The sequence below is a fragment of the Chanos chanos genome, chromosome 6 (genome assembly GCF_902362185.1).
Source record: "Chanos chanos chromosome 6, fChaCha1.1, whole genome shotgun sequence".
NCBI classification, from domain to species: Eukaryota; Metazoa; Chordata; class Actinopteri; order Gonorynchiformes; family Chanidae; genus Chanos; species Chanos chanos.
In genome coordinates, this window is record NC_044500.1 from 22,098,561 (window position 1) to 22,122,808 (window position 24,248).

At 41.7% G+C, this 24,248-nt stretch overlaps 1 pseudogene; it reads right to left on the reverse strand.

Moving 5' to 3' along the window:
• Positions 1-6,508: 6,508 nt before the first annotated feature.
• LOC115815195 (uncharacterized) lies at positions 6,509-13,871 on the reverse strand (annotated as a pseudogene).
• Between the last annotated feature and the right edge of the window lie 10,377 nt (positions 13,872-24,248).

Genomic DNA, 24,248 nt, shown 5'->3' on the forward strand with positions numbered 1-24,248 from the left:
AAACATATTCATTTAAGTGATTTTGGTTATGACCAGTGATAAAACAGTGATATTCTCATGTGTTTTACTGACTAGACACATAGTTTTGTGTTCAACTGCAGCAAACCTAACCACACAGCAAGGCATTTCACACACGGCTGGAAGTAGCAGGCTGACATTTACTTCTCCTGAACAGAGAGGTCTCGGCTCCACATGGCACAGGACAAAAGCCAGACGTATGCTATCTGACAATAATGCAGTGTACTTTAAAACAGAAACCTACATGTGAGGATGGTGGGTCTTTTCCTGGAGTGCATCTTTTTAAATTTGCCTTGAAAGTCCCTGGCAGGGAACACAGCAGCTGGTAAACTGGCCATCTTCACCAGGGTGACCCCGTCATCTTCCTGCCCTGCCAAACAGTCCACCGTGGGCTCCTGCGGGTCCCCACAGGTATGCTTGGTAAAAGACATCCTGAAATTTGGCAACAGACCACCAAATGCCTCTAAAATATCACTGCTCTCCTTGATCACAGTGGTTTCATGTATGATGCTTTTAAGCTCTCTCCCTGTTTCTCCTCTCTTCCCTGTCTACTATTGCTGGAGAGGAGCAGGGATGAAGGCAGAACTGCAGAGCGGCTGTGTGTGTTTTAAACCTCCCCTCCCTGCACTTGTCAGAGCAGTTTAGCCAGTTACAGTAGCACATGTGAAGTGGTCAGGTGTAGAGTTACTGGGGCCGCCCCTCTCTTCAAAGGAGTACTGGGACCGAGAGAGGGAGGGAGGAAGAGAGAGTGTTATACAGAAAGAGAGAAGGAGCGAGTGTAGTGAAAGATGAGTAAAGTGATGATCGTTTGAAATGGGTAGATCGCTGGAACTTAAGCAGCTTTCACAAACAAGGCATTTCCTTTCTCTAACAGGGTTTGCACAGGAATCTGCGGAAAGCAGCCCAAACACAGCTCATACACAGCCCATACACAACCCAAACACAGCCAATACACAGTCCATACGTGGCCCAAACACAGGAGCAATCACACACCTGTCAAAACAACTTTTAATTTGCAAAAGTTGTGGAGAAAATACATCAGCCAAACCCTTGTGTGACTGAGGGCAGCGCTGGCATGGAAACCTGTGCAATAGCAGCTTAGAGCCATCATGTGTTTACTATGCAACATTTTGGAGAGGTGTATGCTCTCTGACAGGTTTACTCAGGTTGTGACACAAATTATGAACTCAACCATATACCAACACACACACACACACACACACACACACACACACAGGCATCAAAAGTCAAGAATATTTTTAATCACCCAAAAAATTAACGTACTGCATAAGCAAAGGCATTTAAAGGATTGACAGGTTTCGTGTGTGTGTGTGTGTAACTTTCCATTTGTAAATAAAAAGTCATAAAATATTATCATTATCATTTTATTCTCCATGCCTGCATATGATAGTGAAACTTAATGATGGTCATTCATGTAACGCTTAGAAACTACTGAAAAAATCATGGTATGGAAACAAAACTTTATCACTCATGAGTCAGTCACAGCAGGCCTCTGTGGTTTAGATGTCATTCTCCATCACCACAAACATTCACTTTTGTTTCTCTGTCACCTCACACATTTACTTTTGTTTTGTCATAACTAAAAAGCCTCTTATGTATTGGCATGTGGTGGAATGGCGAGCTCAGACCTGAAATATTGGTTGGCGATGTTCCAACCCTGCATTAACACGTGCTTATAAGCAATCAGACATACCGATGTGTTTCTTTACGAGAGCAGTGTCAACATGTAAGAGAATCCTCCCGTATAACAACCAAAACACATGAGCATTAATGATAAGGCCAATGTTAAAAGACTAAATCAATGAATGACTCTCTACTTGGAAATAATTACACACATCAAATGTGAATGAGTGACAGAAAGATCACATGTACAAATGTGTGTTGACGGAATGTTGTTTCCTCCACCTTTATGTAAGATGTTTTGATTAACAGTAACTCTGCGGTTAGAGACAAATGCAACTGAAAGCTGCCACATCACCTGTCACATCACCTGCCATCAGAGTGACCCATGTCCTCTGTTAAGAACAATGAGTTCTCACTTCTGTGTTAAAACCACACATGACACTACAGAGCGATCAAACTTCTGACATGTACACAGGCATGCAAACACACATATACACAAACACTCACCCTCCAACACATTTGCTCACTTAATAAACCAAACACCTATGACTGTTTGCTCATCCTTTCAACCATTTCATTGTCTGTGAAACTGGATGCATGCACTAGGGTCAGGCTGCTCTTTACTTTATGTACAGTTAGACCTGACATAGTTCACAGGGCTCTACTGTCTGGCCTGGCCTTTTCTATTCAGAAAGTTATGACCAAAAGTTTGTCCTCATTATTATAATTGTTAAAATTAGTTTATGACATGTCACGTTGCTATACCTAAACATTTGAATAAAAATTTCCATCACAAAACAAATGTCACTCAGGAAAGAAACAGTACCAGTAGCTGACACATGTGCAACAGCCTGTGAGAATTACAAAAACAACTAACTCACAAAAAACAGATGATGAATCTGACACAAATACCGGTAAATAACAAACACTTAAACCATTAATTTATGTTACCATCATTAACAACAGCATTCCTATAAAGCAGAGCAAAAATATGTTCTCTGCACAATTGTCTAATTGATGGATTGATTTACTGAGCAGGTTTGAAAAGAATGCATATGAACTTGTAATTTAGAGCCCACCAATGATGTGGAGCTGACCCCTGGAGCAGGGACAGGACATGTTTTCTGAATACAAGTTACATCTTGGCACACAAATCCAGACTCATGTACAAGAAACACATTACGAACAACTGTGTTACCATAGCACCCCCTTCTGGTAACCTAAGCTGAGCATTCAGAAGCAGAAGAGCAGAAGCTGAGTGCAGAACAAGCCTTGATTGAACCAACTTCAACTTCATGTGTCATTGACACAAAAATTTGTATCCTCAAAGAGCTGTTGAAGTTAAATGTCAACAGGGAAGGTGGGCAAGACATCGTCAGGGGAGCATAATCACTTCATAATATCCTAAAACGTCCAATGAGAAACATGGAATACTGTCTTATTTACAATTACACATTGCATCTTTCCAAAGTGTTTTTTCTTGGGAAAAGTTCCATGCCACTGAGTCTGAGCCTCCATGGCTTGAATGAGGCAGGCAGCAGTTAGGCCAAGGAAACCAACACCTCAGGCCAGTGAAAGAATTCAGCACACTGTTGCCATGGCAAGGAGCATGTGGATGTGAGATGGCAGTGCAGGGCCTGTTAAATAATTGATTCTGATCTATTATTAGTTCAAACTCATCTAGGCTTCACCACACTTTGGCGACTTAGTCTCAACTCACACTAGTCTTCAGAGAAAAGAGATGATGTTAAACATACTTATGATAAGATTGCTTCATTTAGTGAATAACTGGCAGATTAAAAGATGTTTCTTACCCATTCATCAAAATTTGTGTTTTCAACAAATATAATTATTATTACAAAAAGCACTATCAAAAACTTTGGCCTGTCCTATTTCATTAGAACAAACAGTGTCATCATTTACATATGATGCATGAAAAAAGTGTTTGTGCGCTGTGTAGGCATCCCTGTGAGGGAAGAACTGAATGTACAGACAAAATCCCCCCACACAACTTGCCAGTGTAAATGCTAGTGTCTCTCATTTACAGCTCATAAACAATGACTGATGAAATTGGTGAACTGAAAGCTCTTGAAAAGTGCAGTATATTGTTCTATATTACACACCATAATGGAATACATCACTTCTGGACTCATTTAATACTGCTCTTTTAATGTAATGAAGAAGAAGTCATCGTTTTAAAAGGCTTAGTCCATCAGACACATCAGTGGAGTATTAAGGGTGTGCTTTTTTTTTTTTTTTAATGAGAGGTTCCTCTGAATCTTGCCATGAAAGGAGTTCTTTCACCTGTCCTCAGGTAAGCCCATGTCCCCTTCAGTCCCCTACCATTCAGATCCTGGATTCACTCTCTCAATACATCCTCTCCCACACACCTTCCTGCCCGAACATCCCATACAGGGAGACAGAGGGAGATCTGCCACAGGCAAATCACAAATCCATATCCGTATAACAAATCACAAATCCATATCCATATCACAAATCACAAATCTGTATCACAAATCACAAATCCGTATCCGTATCAAAAATCACAAATCCGTATCACAAATCACAAATCCATATCTGTATCACAAATCCGTATCCATATCACAAATCACAAATCCATATCTGTATCACAAATAATAACTCCATATCACCAATCACAAATCCATATCTGTATCACAAATCCGTATCCATATCACAAATCACAAATCAATTTCACAAATCGATATCTGTATCACAAATAATAACTCCATATCACAAATCACAAATCCATATCACAAATCACAAATCCATATCTGTTGGGTTTGGGTCAGGAGTACAGTTCAGTACTCCTGTCACCTGGCAATGGTCTTCTTAAAGAGCACAGTCTGTACCTGTCCACCTCAGTGTCACACTCCTCACACACAGAGAGGGGCCACCTCAGCTCTGACCTGCCCAGCCACGGAAAAACACCAACACAAGACCAGTCAAGGTTATGGTAACTGACACCAGCACCACGAGTATAGAGTTACGCTGTGACAATTACGTTCTTTTCTGTCAGGAACTGATATGGCTAACAAACACTTATTGTCTCTCCTTTTGAAGAGGAACAAGAAATAAGCATCTAGCTACGGTTTAACAGTCAAGCTGTGGATGTCACCTGTCTCAGATGACACAAAAGGACGATGGGATTTGAATGGGTTCATTCATAACCCTTTGTGTACCTGCTGCTGTGCAGGTCTCACCATATTCTAATGAACAGACCAATGGATTAATTAGCAAGATATACCATCTAGCTGAAAAAAAAGAAGTGTTTGCTTTATGAACACAAAGCACCACTATAAATAGAGAAGGAACAGGAATCACTCAACAGACACAGGATCAAAGAGCCTGACGCCTGCCCACACATACATCTGCACGCAGCACTGTTCTCCTCAGGCCTGCAGTTGCCTGAGAAACCACAAAGATATCCTGCTGATCAAATTCATGCATATGCAGAAGCAATACGTTTTGCCATGATTAGGTGTGCCAGTGACTTAAATGCAGCAGTTTTTTCATTTTAAAGTCTGATGACACTAAGAAAGTTAAGACATCCTTGAACACTCAAAAATACTTTAACTAAATACTGAAATACTGAATTTATTTACTGAAAAATAAAAACACTTTTACTAAAACACTAGGTTATTTCAAAACATAGCTTTAAGAACACCATTTTTGAACTCTGCTCTTAGTTTGAACTCAGTATTAGGAGCATCTATGCAAAGTCTCTTTCCGAATAGTTTTCAGTGCCAATGCACAGCCCATTACACTGTAGGGCAGTGCAAATACGCTTGTGCGTACGGAGCTACATGCAAATAAATCCAGTGGAAAACGAACTGTAACTGTACCGTGTCATTACACGTATAAAGTAACACGCAACGTTGCATTGTCATGTCAGTAATATGCATGTGTCCTCAATTTTGTCTGCTCTCTTTTTCTCTCTAAAGATGGCCAGAATTACCTAGATATAACATTTGCTGCATTTGTTTCATTACTGTATGAGCGCATAAACATGGGTAATAAATACAATGGGTCTCAATCCTGCATAATCCTCAACACATCAATATTACACTTAAAAAATGCAATAAAAAAAGATTAGACTCATTCGTGTCATTCAGTTTATTTACTGAAAGAGCAGGAAGGATAGATACCTCAGTTTTCTGTTTTCCTAATGCACAGCTAAGCTTTGGACATCCACTGTGTAGCAAATTTAAATAGAGCGATTACATGAAAAGGTCACGTGCTGACTGAGAAAACGTGTGGCCTACTTTGAAAATATTCGCTTAATCTCATTAACAGTGCTGATCATTTAACCATGCTGCGACGCGATTTCTCCAACCATTCCTCTAGATGATCAATCAAACCCATGAGTTTCCGTACGTAGGTTTCTATGAGGTTTCTATGTACGTTAAATGCTGCTGAATGCACAGCTCAGTTACCAAGTTCCATGCGTTAATTTACTCTTTCATAGAGTAAAAATACAATCTGCAGTTACTGGAGAGAGATCAGTTCCTACATGTTGCATCTCTACCACGTTCGCATGAGGCGAAGACGCATCCTCCCCAAAAACCAACCGATCTTATTGATGCCACTATCTCACGCACACGGTGAAACGATTAAGCATATAGTATAAATTGTTCGATGATAATGCAAACATTATCGCACCAGATCCTGTTCACCAAGCGCAATCAATATTTTACTGTAAACCCAGAGTTAACACTTGACTAACCAAACAGATAGAGCAGGCTACATATAATACACTGCGATAAAATTACTTTGATAATTAAACAAACACACACAGACAAACTCACTGCTGTTTCCTTACAGTTACTCAATCTCTTCGGGCAACATTTTCTGTGTTTTGGCCTCGCTGATTACCGTCGTCTGCATTAGACAAGGAATATTCCAAAAGTCCGTATCCTCGACCGGCGTTATCCCTCAACTGCTTTGAACTCCCAGCGGAGGAGCAACGATGAAACTCCACCCCTAGTAACGCACGAGGGAGGGCGGAAAAACGTTTACAAGTAAATATTTTTTCTAAGTTTGTTTAAACGTTTATACCACGAGTATGTAAATCAGTAGTTGGAATTCATATGTAATCTTACACACTTTAGCAAAATTGACCCACTTATTTTGCCATGTAATTTTGACAAATGTCCAAACATGGGGATGCCATAGGTGGGACGGGTATTTAAAGACGACTGCTTGACAATGCGTAATCGATGTAACAGCATATTGGGGCATATGTGCACGCCAAAGGAAAAAAAAATGTGGTAAAAGACTAAAATCTGGCAATCACAGTTTCTCTGGAAGTGTAAAATGAAACAGACGTGTGTATGTGACGGATATTGGACTAATTTTAATAAAAAAGCGAAGTGAGTAGATTTGTCTCAACTGGTTTTCAAGCTAACTGGTTCCTGTACACGTACACCTAGACCTGTATCCACATGTCTCCCTGTTTAGCCCCTGTCTCCTGGAATTTCCCTTTATATTAATGAACGTCCTGTAGCTACTAGCTTTGTGGTAGGAGGCTCTTGTCTGTTGTGTCCAAGAGAGATCTATTTGCTTTGGGTTCAGTCCTGAACCATTCACCAGGCATGGTGCAGGTAAAGTAACATGCAGTGTCCTTGATGCTGAAACATTGTGTCTGTCAGGGAAGGTTTACTTTATCCTGTACTGGCCTGGCTTTCTGTGTAATAGCCTATGTGATGGTCATCTTCAGTTTTATTTTAGATAATTTTCTGTAAGTTCGGTAATCATCTTTTAGATGATTTTCGGGGTGTAGCAGAGAAAACTTTTTCTTTGCAAATCTTATTCGTAAAAAATCCTACTGTAGTCAGAAAACAGTGCATTTCGTCCTTCTCTTGTGCCCTGTTGACATTTTGGCATGTATTAGTTCTACTTTTTTTGGAATGTTTATGTTTGATGATGAGTATAACTGGTTCATACTTTAATGTCCTCTATAGCTTTAAATCATGGTGTGATGACTTATGCGCACATTTCTGCACTTGTGACACAGCTGGGTCACAAAGCCCTCATACAAACTCCTATGTATGTAACTGAGTGCTGGAGACCTATTTTGAAGAGTCTCACTGCAGCTTTGACACCACAGAAATTGGCAGAGATTGTAAAACAGCAAGTTCCAACACCGAAACGTGTGAAAGACATCTTGAAGTTTCCACTGTCCATGAATGCAGCACAGAGTTGTGTGGCCAGACACCTGAAGAGATATGTTGGGGAAGTGGATGAGAATGGCTTACGGCTCTTCCTTGGCTTCTGCACTGGGGCTGATCTTCTGTTTGGAAGTGACATCACTGTCAGCTTCATTGAAACCAGTGAATTTCAGTGTCGCCCTCAAGCAAACACATGTGGATGCTATCTCATGTTACCAATTAATTATCAGAACTATCCAGATCTCCGCAGTGATTTCAGTGCAATTCTAAACAGCTCAGTTTGGGTGATGGATATAGTATAAACCTAAAATTGCTCGGTGGGAATGTATGTTTTCTGAGATGTTGAAATTCACACTTCCTTGTTTGGTTTTCATTAGAGTACAGTGTGTGTTTTCACTGGGATGAGTTTGAATTGATAAAACTGAAGAATTTGGAGAAAAAATAGTTCAGATTGCACATCTTGCGTTCTAAAGATTTGATTTTGATATTACAGGTTTCAAGAAGAACAGTACATACAATCATTTGAAGTGTAGTGGTTTGCACTTTTATAGTTTTATAGTTCTCATTAACATCAAAACCAGCTGTCAATAAGCGAGGCTTGGCTAAGCATTTCAGTCAAATCATTTTCAAAGCATAAACCTGCCCTCTGTGCCGAAGAATTGTACTGTAAATTACTTTATAATTTATAAAGCACATACATGTGGACAAACAAAGTTTTTCTTTGTTTTGTTTTGATTTTATTTATATTCTTATATTATATTTTATATTTTGTTGAAAATACCTTACATCTGTCAGCCTTGAATAAAAGGTTAGGAGTTTACAATTTACAATTTACAATGTGGTATTTAGCAGACGCTTTTAGCCAAAGCGACTTACAATAAGTGCATCAGTCAGATCCTATTACCTCATAAACAGAGATCACAATGATTTACCCTTCGTATTACGCTCCTGGAATTCTGTGACAGTGAATGATAAACACAAATACAAGACAAGGTTAGTATATATATATATATATATATATATATATATATATATATTGCCGAGGGAAACGGCTGCTACCGGAAGCCAGTGGAGTGCAGTAAGGAGCGGAGTGACATGAGAGTGCTTTGGGAGGTTGACTACCAGGCGTGCAGCGGCATTCTGAACAAGTTGGAGTGGCCTGATGGTGCAGGTCGGCAAGCCAGCCAGTAATACATTGCAGTAGTCAAGGCAGGAGATGACAAGCGCTTGGACCAAGAGCTGGGTCGCCTGTTGCGTGAGGAAGGGGCGGATCCTCCTGATGTTGTAGAGGGAGAATCTGCAGGATCGAGTGACTGCCGTGATGTGACTGGAGTAGGTCAGCTGGTTTTCAAGGGTCACGCCAAGGCTTTTGGCTGCTCTGGAGGGGAGCACCACAGATCCCTCAATGGTGATTGCATTGTCGATCGTTGGGGAGTTCTTAGCGGGAAAAAACAGAAGCTCAGTTTTCTCCAGGTTGAGTTTGAGATGGTTAGTGGACATCCAGGAGGCAATGCCAGCTAAGCAGGCTGCAATGCGAGGCTGAACCTGAGAGTCGGAGGAAGGGAAGGAGAAGAACAGCTGTGTGTCATCAGCGTAGCAGTGGTAAGAGAGACCGTGGGCGGAGATAACTTGTCCGAGTGATCTGGTGTAAAGAGAGAAGAGGAGTGGACCAAGTACAGAATGTTGTGGGACCCCAGTGTGCAAAGGGCGGGGGGAGGAGACCGATTCCCTCCAAGAAACCTGGTAAGAATGGTTGGACAGATAGGACTTGAACCATGCGAGTGCAGATCCCGCAAAGCCCAACCCAGCAAGGGATGAGAGGAGAATCTGGTGGTTAACCGTGTCAAATGCTTCAGAGAGGTCTAGGAGTATGAGGACAGAGTTGAGCGACTTCGCTCTGGCCAAGTGGAGCTCCTCTGAGACAGCAAGGACGGCCGTCTCAGTGGAGTGGCCAGCTTTGAATCCAGACTGATTCTGATCCAGGAGATTGTTCTGGAGAAGATAAGGAGAGAGTTGGTTATAGACTGCATGTTCCAGGGTTTTGGAGAGAAACGGTAGAAGAGACACTGGACGGTAGCTACTGACATCAGCAGGGTCTAGAGTGGGCTTCTTAAGCAGTGGCTTGACCTGTGCCCTCTTCAGGGCAGAGGGAACTGTGCCAGTAGACAGGGAGCTGTTGATCAAGGATGAGATGAAAGGCAGAATGTCGTCCGAGATGGCCTGAAAGAGAGAGGAGGGGATGGGATCTAGAGAACAGGTAGTAAGACAGTGGGATTTTATTAGTAGAAGAGCTTCAGAGTCAGATAGAGTGGAGAAGGAGGAAAAAATAGTGGAAGGGACGGAGGGTGCAGGATTCAAGGTGGGAGGGGATGGGGGGAAGGAGTCACAGATGTCTTTGGTCTTCTTCTCAAAGAAGGAGACAAAGTCATCAGCAGATAGGGATGAGGGAGGAGGAGGAGGAGAGAGGAGGGAGGAGAAAGTGGAGAAGAGTTAGCGGGTGTTAGAAGAGGCAGAGTTAATCCTGGAGTGGAAGAAGGAAGATTTGGCAGAGGATAGGGTAGAGGAGAAAGAAGAAAGAAGAGAGTGGTAGTGGGATAGGTTGTCTGGGGATTTCGATTTTCACCATCTCCGTTCAGCCACGCAAAGTTTGGCTCTGTCAGCACAAATACTATCGGTCAGCCAGGGACTGGGAGCGGAGAGGTGAGCCGGTTTGGTGACGGAGGGGCAGAGGGTGTCCAGGGAGGAGGCCAGTGCAGAAAGGACTGTAGAGGATTTCTCCTTCACGGGGAGAGGTGAGAAGGTTTCCACAGAGGGGAGAGAGGAGCAGACCATAGAAGAGAAGGCACTAGAGGAGAGGGTGCGAAGGTTACGTCTAGCTGAGACTGGCAGCGTGGGAGCAGAGGATTTCAGGCAGGGTGAGATCGAGAGAGAGGGACATGAAGAAGTGATCTGAGGCGTGGAGCGGTATGACTGTGAGATCAGGAACAGGGCAGTCTCTTGTGAAGACAAGGTCCAGCTGGTTGCCATCCTTGTGCGTTGCAGGGGGCTCCGCGAGGGTAAAGTCAAAGGACTTAAGGAGGGAGAGGAGGCCAGCAGACTGAGTAGAGTTCAGCAGAAGGTTGAAGTCTCCTAGCAGCAGGATGGGAGTGCCATCCTCAGGGAAGGCGCTGAGGAGGGTGTCCAATTCGTCCAGGAATGACTGCAGAGGGCCTGGAGGGTGGTAGAGAACAGTCATGTGCAGTTTACAAGGGGAAGAAACAGAAACAGTGTGAAATTCAAAAGATGTGGGGGAGATAGAAGGGAGAGAGGTTACTCAGAAGCTCCAAGAGGGGGAGATCAGGAAGCCAGTTCCTCCAATCCTCCCCGCGGGTCTGGGGTTGTGAGAGAAGGCAAAAGCAGAGGAGAGGGCAGCAGGAGTGGCTGTGTTCTCCGGCGTGATCCAAGTCTCAGTGAGGGCCAGAAAGTGCAGGGACAGCATGGAGGCTTTAGCAGAGATGAAGTCAGAGCAAAGCCTTACTTGGATCCTGCTCTGAAGGAGAAGCAATCTGACCGAAAAACGATGCACTAACAGCAAGTGCTACAGGGATTGGTATTATGTTGGCTGGCTACAGCCCTGCCCCCTCAGGAACCAGAACAAACCGGAAATCGGCTGTGGCCGAAACTAACAAACAAACGCAAATCAGCAACTCAACAGCTGACGCGACAGGAATTCAAACTCCCTAGTAAAATAAGCTAGCGACGCTACCAGACAGAGAACACAGTTATAAATTGACAAAGAACCCTATTCAAAGCGAACCCAAAAGAATCTAGCACGAAGTAAGTTATATATGGCGAACAACAACAGAGTAAGCAGAGCAAACAGAAATCGTGGCTACTGAAGCAATTTAAAGCAAAGGCTTACTTGGATCCTGCTCTGAAGGAGAAGCAATCTGACCGAAAAACGATGCACACACTTTTTTATATTATTTTTTATATTCCATAGTGTCAAGTAATATTTTCAAAAAAATTCCGTAACAGGTGTGTTTGTTGCTGTAAGTAAAAAAAAACAGGTGAAGAACTGCAGTGTATTAGAGTAGTAACTTTTTTATTTCATTTCAAGTGCATGTTGCAAAAACATTTTAGATTTGTACAGACAGGGATAAAGCTTCAAGTTTAATGTTCAAAGTGTTAAACCATATTAAAGCATTTTCAGATTGACCCCCTAGACTCTGTTCTTCATACAGTTATACAGTATAGTAATGATTGTTAGTGTGTTGTTCATGTAGTACAGTAGCTAAAACTACAAAAAATTTCTGGTCATCACTTAGTTGTATGTTGATGCCATTCCATAGTGTTAAATATAGATCAATAGCTTCCAGAGGGCTTTTACAGGGGAACGGTAAGCCCAGTTCCTCCACAAGTATCACACAAAGATCAAATATATCTTCATTGCAAGGAACACAACTGCGAAATACACATTGTCCTTTGTACATATCCAGCTTCTCTTGATCAAGTGGCATGGCACAGTCCTCAGTGTCCCATAACTCTTGGGTGGAGTACATCACATTTGGGATTCCATACGGCACATTTGGGTTGGATGCAGGTCGGATTCGGTGTGCATTCCAGACATCCTTAATGTTATTCAGCTCTTCCTAAAAACAAAGATAAAGTGTCCACTATAATGAGCAAAATGAAACAACTCTCTTACCATCTTCCGCAGGAAACTGAAAACCCACCTCTTTAGAACACACCTGTCCCCCAATGCCTAACCTCCCTTCCCTAGAAAAGAAGAAAAAGAAAAAAAAAAAAAAAAAAAAAAAAAAACCTTTGTCTTGTATTTCTGTTTGTAAAAGTATTCCAGGGGCGCAATGCGAAAGGGCAATTTGACGCTCAGTCTTATTATGATCTCTGTTGAAGGTATTAGAAATCCGACTGATGCACCAATTGTAAGTCGCTTTGGTAAAAAGCGTCTGCCAAATAACTAAATTGTAAATTGTAAATTGTAACATACTGGATAATCACATTCATCACTGAATAAGTCATAGTCATGAGTCATTTTAATTGCCTGATATAATTTTTTGCAATAGTTCATATGTGACCACATTAACACCCAATCATCATACCTGAATTATTCCCATAATGCACAGCTGAAGTATGGCCTTGTCCAGTAAACCTCAATCAAACCCTCCTTCGTCCCGTTGGTCCCCAAGCAGCTGGATCCAATATTCCATACCCTCTTTCCAGAGGATGCCTCACTAACTGTCAATGCGTTGGTCTGCTATTCTCGCTCCAGTGAGGTAGCTTCGCTCCCCCGACAAAACGTCTCCATGGTTTGTGCGTAAATGTCTCTGCAGCTCTCGTACAAGGCAGTTTTCTGTGCCCCGGTCAGTGCGCACAAGTTTGGGACAGTTATTTAGTGTTTCTAAAGCTTCTAAAAAATAGCCCCGAATAACTCTCAGGTCACTGCTGGTTTTGTAGGCATTCACCCAAATTATTTTCCAAGGGAAGCCGTCGATACACCCATTAATACAAACACCAAAAGGTTTTAACTTGTCATATGACTCAACGTGCCAGAGATAATTGGGTCCCTTTGAGAAGCACTGTCTCCTGTGAAGTCTCCGTTGCTGTCTGAATGCTGACCTCTCAGGATCCAGCCCGGCTAATACGACTCTAACTTTTTTTGCTTTATGGCCATCTTTGTAAACATCCATCTAAACCCATGCATCTACCCAAGACCCTGAAATTGTTCCTGGACAAAATCAATGACACGGCCTAAATCTGCATAGTTGTTGTTCCGTCGGCCGAGCCTGTTGTCCTTCAGTGTGCGCAGCAAATGATTTCTGCTGATGACAATCCCATGTCTATGTGCAAGAGCAGCAAGAATTTCATTGTATGACATTCCGAGGTGAAAATAAAACTTGATTAACTGAGTTCTCTCCATTATATGGTTGCTGTGTGCATTTGAAGTCATTAGAGATACATATGAATTTATAGTAAATTAAAAAAAATTACCTTTTGGGACTTTAGGGGCTCTGTATCCATATTGTGTTCATCACAGGAGAAAAACCAATCTCAGTAAACTAATCCTATACTGTCTTAAATTTAAAAAAATGAAAATGGCAGTGGCTGTCCTTTTGTCGATTCAGCTGTGTTTCTATAAGTTTTGTAGCATATTTCACAAGCTTTTTATTCTACAGGTTCTACAAGCAAGTCAGTGCATTCAATAAGTTGTTTCAGAGTCATTAGTCTCTGTACCACCAGAAGGCGGTAATGACGTCACTCTAAACGCGCGAATGCCGGTCATGGAGTAACTCACCTAACTTGTATCCCAAACTGTCTATCTTGGATTAATATCAACGGACGGACTATAATTATAATACAACAAAGTTGGATTCAAACTCATCTGCAACAATATCTCATATAACATTTGACAGCAACGAATCATTCCTTGGATCTTTTCTTAACTTTCCAAACATCGCTGAAACTAGCGGAGACATGAGCTCTGACGGAAACAAACACTGCTAAAACACTTTCTAGCACTCCCAAACCGGGTGAGTCAACCACTGCCCTCAGTACACCCGCAAGAATAAAAAGCCGCCCACCGGCTGTAAAAAAGAAACGACTTTCTAGTCAAGAATTATTACAATCCCCGGACATAACTGACACTGAACATAGCATTGTGTTGTTAATAGAAGAAAAACTCAAGCACTTGGAAAAACTTAGCAAACTGGACATTCTTGACACACTTCTTACCGATGTTGCCGAGCTGAAAAACATGGTCATGATATTTAAAGCTGAAACTGAGGAACTCAAAAATACTGTCTCAGAATTACAAACCGAAATCGCAAACATCAAAAAAGAAAACCACTTTTTGAAAGAATCAGTGCTGGACCTTCAAACCAGGTCAATGAGAGACAATTTAATTTTTAGTGGAATTCAAGAAACAAACAATGAAAATCCAGAGGAACTGCTTAAATCATTTATGAAGAACGAACTCAACATCCCAGAGGAGACTGTAAACAACATTACTTTCGCCCGAGCCCATCGGATTGGGAAGAAGAGAACATACGTCAACGCACTGCAAACTGTACCCACCGCATCCAGGCCCATCGATACCAAGTCACATCAGCATTCATCGGACCCAGGCCCATCATCGCCCATCAGACCCAGGCCCATCGTTGCTAAGTTTGAACACTTCAAGCAGCGGGAATATGTCAGAAGTCTCGGGCGAAGGCTCAAAGGCAAACCATATGGCATAAACGAACAGTTCCCACCTCTGATTATGGAGCGACGCCGAATCCTTCTTCCCATCTACCACAACAACCGAAAGAACGGCAAACGGGTGAGTCTGATCTCCGACAAACTCTACATAGACAATAACTTATTTAAGGATCCAAATATCACCCCTTGGCTATAGTGACGTTACCCAATACCAGTCCTCTGAACCACGGACCGTCTGTTAACTGAGAACTACTGGAAATATAACTGTCTAATCCTAACAGTGTAATATCTGGAATTTGGAGTTCTTGAGGGCAGAAGGTGGAGAAAATAAATCATGCATGTATGTACATATGTGCTTACATTATGCTTTATTTATTTATTTATTTATTATTATTATTATTATTATTTTTTTTTTTTTGGTATATGTGTCAGTCTGCATTGCACCTTGTGTGTACTGTATGTATGTACACACTCGCCCCTCTCTAGTAACTATACTGTTCTTATAACTCATCTTGAGATAACATTTAATGTCACAATGTCTATATATCACTCAGTTGATGAATGTGTATGTACATGTGCATAGTCATGGGTTTGTGTATATTAACGCTCAGATGCTGTCCCTCCTCTGCTTCTTTCCCCCGCGTCTCCTGCTTCTCTTCTCTGTCCCTGCTTTTACCTGAGCTGCATTTCCAGTGTACAGTACATGCAAACTTTCAACCCGCTTGCATCCCACACTGAGTTTGCCCACTGCATTTAGCATAAGTATAATCCACAAAGAGTGAATGTGTAGGTATGTCTGTGAGAGTGCAATGGGTACTCCGGGCTGTTTCCAAGCAATATAAGTTCAAGATATCAAAGGTTTCAAGCCCTGAGAGCAGTGCGTATTGTGAGATATGATTGGTCTGTATGTGTGGAAATTTGGACTACTTCCAAGCCATATAGAGCGGTATGGGCAAGACACCCAACAGTCACAGATCCTGAATACATGTTGTATGACCACAGCTGATAAAGCTACCGCTCTCCCCTCCTTTCTATGTATGTTGGAAACATCTTGGGGCAGTGGTAGCCTAGAGGTGGGTGAGGCGAACGTGCTGCTGGAGGGTTGCAGGTTCGGCCCCCGAGCCCGTAGGAAGAGACCAGAGGGGAGAGTGAGTAGCCACACTCTCCTGCTCTGGACTCAATTCCACTGATGTGCCCCTGAGATGGCACTTGGCCCCTAATCTGCTAAAGCTGGGAGGAGAGGTGGAGAGCAGACATGCTCCAAAACACAACAGCTCACACAACACCGCCCTAAAACCGTTATTGTTGCAAGGGAAACTAGCCCATGTCTGGGTACAACACCCTGGATAACGTAACTTTAAGTCCATTCTGTTGACGAGTGAAATAAGCCTGCCTTTGGGGTGTATGTGTGTATGTGCGTTTGTGTGTGTATATGTGTGGGCAAACTCAGTGGCACCTACAATTGCCCCCCCCCCCCCCCCATCACCCTCACTTTACTCTCTTTTCCCCTTCTGTCCTTCCTGCCTTGTATCTCTATCGTTCTACTTCATTTCAATCGCATCTCTCTACATCAGTATTACTCTTCATTAAGAGTCCTACTTCTATCCCTCAGTCCCAATCCACTATACTTTTTTCGCCATCGTCCCTTCTATCTGCCTTGCTCACTGCTTATAAAAAAACAAATCCAAAGACCTTATAACAATGGCTTAACTGCTGTAATATTTCAACTCTGCTCCAGGCCTGCTGTACACAGCTGAGTCTTCAAATGACCTCCCAACCCCATTACCAATCCCCAATTTCACCAATGCTCCTTAATGCGCTAATGAGTGTTTGTATGTTTCTGTGTTTATGTTACATGTACATTCTGGGTTTGTTATATGTTCTCACATTCAAAATCTTCCCCCACATGGATCCTTACTGCACACTGTGTAATTCAATACCATCCACCATAATACCAACCACATGGTACTGCCAGTGAAAATAACATCATGGAACATAAGAGGAATCAGCTCCCCTGCAAAAAGAACAAAAATATTAAATCACATAAAAAACAAACTAAGATCTGATATCTGCTTTATACAGGAAACCCACCTTACAGAGGCAGAGTCTCGGAAACTTACAGCCAGATGGATTGGCCAGACATACCACTCCACATTTAGCTCCAAAAAACGAGGCGTTTCCATTTTAATAAGTAAGAACATATCATTTTCTCACAACTCAACATTGACCGATCCAGAGGGTCGCTATATCATTATCACCGGAACCATCGGAAAAGATACTCTAACTCTAGCAAATATCTATGGCCCCAATGCAGACTCTCCTTCCTTTTTCCACTCATTGTTCTCAGCACTGTCTAACTTTCCTGACTCCCATATCATCTTAGGCGGTGATTTTAATATAGTACTGGACCCAGACATAGATCGCTCATCATCAACCTCCACTAATAAACCCAACCACTCTTCATCCTTACTTAAACAGTACATGTCAGATTATGGACTGATGGATGTCTGGAGACTAAAAAATCCAGGTAATAAAGAATATTCATATTATTCACTTTACCATAAATCATACTCCCGTATAGACTACTTTTTGGTAAACAACTCCATTACACACAAAATAACTGACCCAGCCATCCATAGCATTATCATCTCTGACCATGCCCCCATTAGTATTATTTTTTTAGCAGAACACCAACCCCATCCCCCACCTAGATGGCGCTTCAATAATTCATTACTTAAAGACAAAGAATTTCACAACTACTTCAAAAACGAATGGGCTTCCTTTATCGAAATCAATGACATTAAAGGAATAACAGCATGTACGCTATGGGAAACTGCAAAGGCAGTTATGAGAGGGAAAATAATATCATACTGCGCATACAAAAAGAAAGAAGAAATTGCAAAAGAACATGAGCTACATAAAGAGGTGAAGAGATTGGACCTTCTGGCCTCGCATACACCTACCAATTCAGTAATGAAGGAACTCCTGAAAACTAAACATGAACTAAACAACATACTGAACAAGAAAACCGAAGGTATTCTCCTCAAACTCCGACAGCAACATTTTGAATTTGGAAATAAAACAGGTAAACTCTTAGCAAATCAGCTGAATCAACAAACAGAGAAATCTATCATTACCTCAATCATAGACCCATCCGGAAATATAACCCAAAACCCCTCCATAATTAATGGCTCTTTTAGATCTTTCTACTCAAATCTTTACACCTCAAACCAGAGCACCTCACCTAAAGATGCCGAAACATTTCTGAGGAATGTCTCCCTACCCAAACTAACTCAAACCCAAGCAGAGAATCTAGAGGTACCTCTCTCCCTAGAAGAAATCACCAGAGCACTCCATCTCATGCCTAACAATAAATCACCGGGACCAAATGGCTACCCAGCAGAATTTTATAAACAGTTCTGGCCTCTCCTTTCACCTCTTTTTTTTTAAAGTGATATCTGAAATCCACCAAAATACCACTATCCCCCATCATATGAACACTGCCTATATCACACTCATCCCAAAACCAAATAAGGACCCCACTCAATGCTCCAACTATCGGCCCATATCATTAATCAACACAGACATAAAAATTATAAGCAAGGCTTTATCAATCAGATTGGAATCTGTAATCTCATCATTAATATACATAGATCAAACCGGTTTTATTAAGGGGAGGCATTCCTCAGAAAACACACGAAGATTATTTAACCTGATCAATTTCTATAAAAATAGCACCTCTCCAAACAAACCACCATTCTTCATAGCAACACTTGATGCTGAAAAGGCGTTTGACAGAGTAGAATGGTCCTTTCTCTTCACCTCCCTTAATCACTTTGGATTCCAGCCATATTTCACCAGCTGGATTAAAACACTATACAATTCACCCACTGCATCTGTTATAACCAATGGACTTATATCCAAACCATTTCAGTTACAAAGAGGTACTAGACAAGGATGCCCATTGTCCCCATTACTGTTTGCACTTTTCATTGAACCACTGGCTGCTTCCATTAGGCAATGTGACCATATCTCAGGTATCCAATCAAACTCACACCACCATAAAATCAGTTTGTATGCCGATGACATTCTGTTATACATTGCAAACCCCTCATCTTCACTTCCAGCAGTCCAAACTCTGATCAGTAACTACAGTAGGGTGTCTGGCTACTCCATCAACTGGACAAAATCAGAGATTCTGCCTATAACCAAGATCAACTGGGATACTGAGGCTGAGGTCCCCCTTTTCAAACGAACAGCAAAATCTATTACATACCTTGGAATCCACATCTCTCCAAATCTAAACGAATTATTCAAACTGAACTTCACCCCCCTACTACAAGAAATAAAAGACAATCTGGAAAGATGGAATAAATTACCACTATCTCTAATTGGCCGAATTTCAACTGTTAAAATGAACATCCTCCCAAAAATAAACTACCTCTTTGCCATGACGCCTGTCACCCCACCCCCGGGCTGGTTCTCCTCTCTCAATAGCGCAGTCACTGGATTCTACTGGAAAAAACCAAAAACCACGAATTAAACTATCTACACTCCAAAAGCCCAAACAATATGGAGGACTTGGGGCCCCAAATTTCCTTTACTATTTCCTCTCACACCAATTACTGTACATTCACCAATGGACAAATAACACCAATCCACCTTGGCTAGACATCGAAAATACTTTAACTGAAGAACTGAGCGTCAAAAATCTCCCATTTATAGATAAATCCATAAAAACTCACAACTGTTACAAAAACAACACTATTAGCACCACTTTAACCGCTTGGTGGAAGTCAAATGAAGTTCTTCATTACAGTCTCTCACCATCTATCCATACTCCATTGTGGCATAATCCCATGTTTTTAATCAATAACAAACCCTTTTTCTTCTCAACCTGGAATGAGAGAGGAGTAACCAGCCTGGGACAGTTACTCAATGATGGCTTGCTCATGACCTTCGACCACATCCAAAAACAATACATCATACCGGACCACTGCTACTTCCAGTATATACAGTTAAAAGGAGTCATTAAAAAAACCATCAACACTAGGAACTTTAACAATCATATCCCTCCCCTCTATTCAAAGTTACAATCACTCAAACCTCAAAAAAAGTTATCCCAAATATACAAACTTCTAGCACCTGAAGACAGCACAACATCAATCCCTATAGACAAATGGACCACAGACATAAATAACCTACCAACAGATATTAACTGGCAAAGCATATGCAATAACACATTCTCTATGACATGTAATTCTAAAATCCAACTTATACAGTATAAAGTCCTTCACAGAACCCACATTACCACTCACAAACTTTACCGCATGGGCTTTAGCCAAAGTAATACATGTTCACATTGTCCAACCTCAACAGATGATTACTTTCATGCCATGTGGCTCTGCCCACACGTCCAAAACTTTTGGTCGGAGGTTATGAGCAAGCTATCTGAGATCCTTAGCCTCAGCATCCCCGTATGCCCCATCATAGCCTTACTTGGCGATGTCTCTACGCTACACACATCTAAACATCTTAAATCATTCATATTAATATCGCTAACCATCGCCAAAAAAAACCATATTACTGAACTGGAAAGACAGAACCAAGATATCCATAGCTCACTGGCTCAACCTACTAACAGAACATTCAAATCTAGAAATACTTACCGCATCTCAGAAAAACAGCATTAAATCCTATGAAGACACCTGGTCCCCCTTTCTACAATACCTTAAACGCTGATTCCTCTCCCTACAAGTGACCCATAACATTACTACTCTTTTCAACTTTTATTTATTTTCTCCTCCTAACACAGTGTGCAGTTTGTCCCACCAGCCCGGATTGTCTAGTCTTGTCTGTCTTGCCCCATCATGTCTTGTCAGTCTTGTTATGTTTTGTTGTTCAACCTTCATACATAAATACATATATACAAAGAATGATGTATTTATCTTATTTATTTGGTTAATTAACTGTTGTTAATTTTTTTTTCCCCTTTTTTCCTTCCCCGTCTTTTTTTTTTTTTTCTTCTTCTTCCATCTTGTTTTCTTTCCCCTTGCTCTTCCTTTTTTGACTTTATTTGTGGTTGATCTTGTTGTTGTTATTGTTTTTTTTGTTGTTGTTTTTTTGTTTATTGTTTGTTAGTTTGTAGTTTGTTTGTTTTGTCTTGTGAAGTATTGTTGTACTTTGTATTTTTGTTATCCTGTTTTCAAAAAAAAAAAAAAATGTAGATGCACATTAAAAACATTAAAAAGAAAATGTACTTTTGAATACTTAAGTATTTTCAAAAGTAAATACTCCAGTACTCTCACTCAAGTAAAATTTGACTGGAAAACTTTCACTTGTATTGGAGTAATATTTGACCAGGAGTATCTATACTTTGACTCAAGTAATGGAGTAGTGTACTTTGTCCACCTCTGATATATATATATACACACACATTCATACCTAGGGGCAATTTAGCTGTGAAAATATGACAAGTGATTGTGTTTTACTTGAGATATTTTTGTATTTATTTGTTAATGGAAATATGGTGAAATTATAATTTTTCATGTATGGAAAAAGAACATTGAGTATACAATGAGATAAAGAAAGACCTAACAGCTTATTTTAAGTTTATTTAAGTCCTTTGTCTTTCCCCATAATTGTTTAAAGTGTTTACGATCCTTTACGGTTTTTAAACCGGTCTGTTGAGGATGCAGTCAGCATAGCACTCCACCATGCCTTGCAACACCTTGAATCACCAAACGCCTACACACGCATCCTGTTCATAGACTTCACTTCAGCCTTTAAATCCATCAACCCTCTAAAACTCTTTACAGTACTCTTGGACATTAACACCGACCCAGCCATATGCCACTGGATCTGGAGCTTTCTATGGAGCAGCCCACAGAGGGTGAAGGTAAATAATCTAACCTCACACCCCCTTACCCTCAGTACAGGAGCTCCTCAGGGCTTCTTTGACTCCCCTTGGCTCTTCTCACTTTACACCAACCACTTTACATCCATGGACAGAGATCTGTGAAAATAATAAGATACGCAGATGACACAACCATTGTAGGCCTAATCTCCAACAATGATGAAAACCAGTACTGCAGAGAGGTGGACCAAGCTTTCACTTGGTGCGCAAACAATGACCTCCTGCTCAATACAGCCAAAACCCAAGAACTGATTATTGACTTCCGATGTAGGCCAAACCCCAAAATACCCATACAAATGAAAGGAAAACCCATCACCAGCACTGATTCTTTTAAATTCCTTGGAACATACATTTGCAATAACCTGAAGTGGAAAACTAACACCGTGAATATCATTGCAAAAGCTCAGTAACGACTTTATTTCCTATGGCAGCTTAAAAAATTCAGCACCGTGTCCTGTTATACTCAGCCATCAGCGAGTCCATCATCACATCTTCTATTATAATATGGTATGGCAGCACGGACAGTCAAGCATGGAAAAAACTACAACGGATTGTCAACAAGGCATCCAGAATCATAGGCATCCCACTCCCCTCAGCTGAATCCCTACATACTCACCGGACGATAACGCGAGAGAAGAGGATCATCTCTTACCCCACATATCCTGCTCATCATCTCCTCCAGCTCCTTCCCTCAGGGAGGCACTACAGGTCACTGTCCACTAGGACTAAACACTTCACAAACAGTTTTTTCCCATAGCCATCAGGATGCTGAACTCCTCCCTCTAGCACACCCCTCACACACTTCCGACAAGTATACCTAATGTATGTGGTACGTGTAATATTGTATTGTATTGTACTGTGTTGTTTTGGATTTGCTTTGTATTGCTGTACTGTTATTATTGTGTACTGCTGCTAATATGTGGAGAGTCTGCTGTCCATGTACGTACTGTGCTGTAGAGTTAACATACTGTACTGAAAACAAATTCCACCAGCCTTGGTTGTGTGGCTAATAAACAACCTAATCTAATCTACGTATGTGCAATTCCAACCAATGGCTCATGCAGTGGAGCTTAATACTACAACCATTTGAACTTGAGATTAGACACATTCGCAGCAAAAATAATTTGGTTGCTGACACGCTATCTCGTATTGCAGATTAGTTAGGCCCATCTTAAACTTAATTATAGCCTTCATGACCTATATTCTTTATATGAAACATAGGTAATCTATATATATACATCAGAATCCAAGACTACATCAGGAAGATGGCTCCAAGTGATGAAGTGCTTAGTGAATACCTCAGGCAGCAGAAACCTCTGATCCTCTGGAAGAAGAACAGGAGCAGGAACCATCATGGAAGGACAAGCCCCTGCACTGCATGTTCCACCGTAAAATAGAGGAAGGGGCTGACATCAAGAAATCTTACCAGTGGCTGGACAAGGCTGTATTGAAGGACAGCACAGAGGCACTGATCAGCACAGAAACAGGCACTGAGTACGAGATCAATAGAGGCCGAGGTCTACCACACCAGGCAGGACCCCGGGTGCAGGCTGTGCAAAGACGCCCCTGAGACAATCCAGCACATAACGGCAGGGTGTAAGACACTAGCAGGCAGGGCGTACAAGGAACGCCATAACCAAGTGGCTGGCATAGTATACAGAAACACCTGTGCCGAGTATGAACTGGAAGTCCCAAGGTCAAAATGGGAAGCACCCCAGGAGGTGATGGAGAATGACAGGGCTAAGATCCTGTGGGACTTCCAGATACAGACTGACGAGCTGGATATGGCTAATCAACCGGATATAGTAGTGGTGGACAAGCAGGAAAAGAAAGCAGTAGTGATAGACAAGTGACAGCAACATCAGGAAGAAGGAACACGAGAGGCTTGAGAAATACCAAGAGCTGAAAGAAGAGCTAGAAAAGATGTGGAAGGTGAAGGTGACAGTGGTCCCTGTGGTAATCAGAACACTCGGAGCTGTGACCCCCAAACTGGGAGAGTGGCTCCAGCAGATCCCAGGAAGAACATCTGAGATCTCTGTCCAGAAGAGTGCAGTCCTATGAACAGCTAAGAAAATGCGCAGGACCCCCAAGCTCCCAGGCCTCTGGTAGAGGACCCGAGCTTGGAGGGGAAAGAAGACCGCCCACAGAGGTTAGGGGGGATTTTACACACAGAGCATAATTTGTGGCAGGACGCGACGAAAATGTCTGCAGTGTGGATATGTTTTAAACTGGGAAACGAGAGCAGTTCAACAGCTACTGGTAATGTCTGCAATGCAAGCATT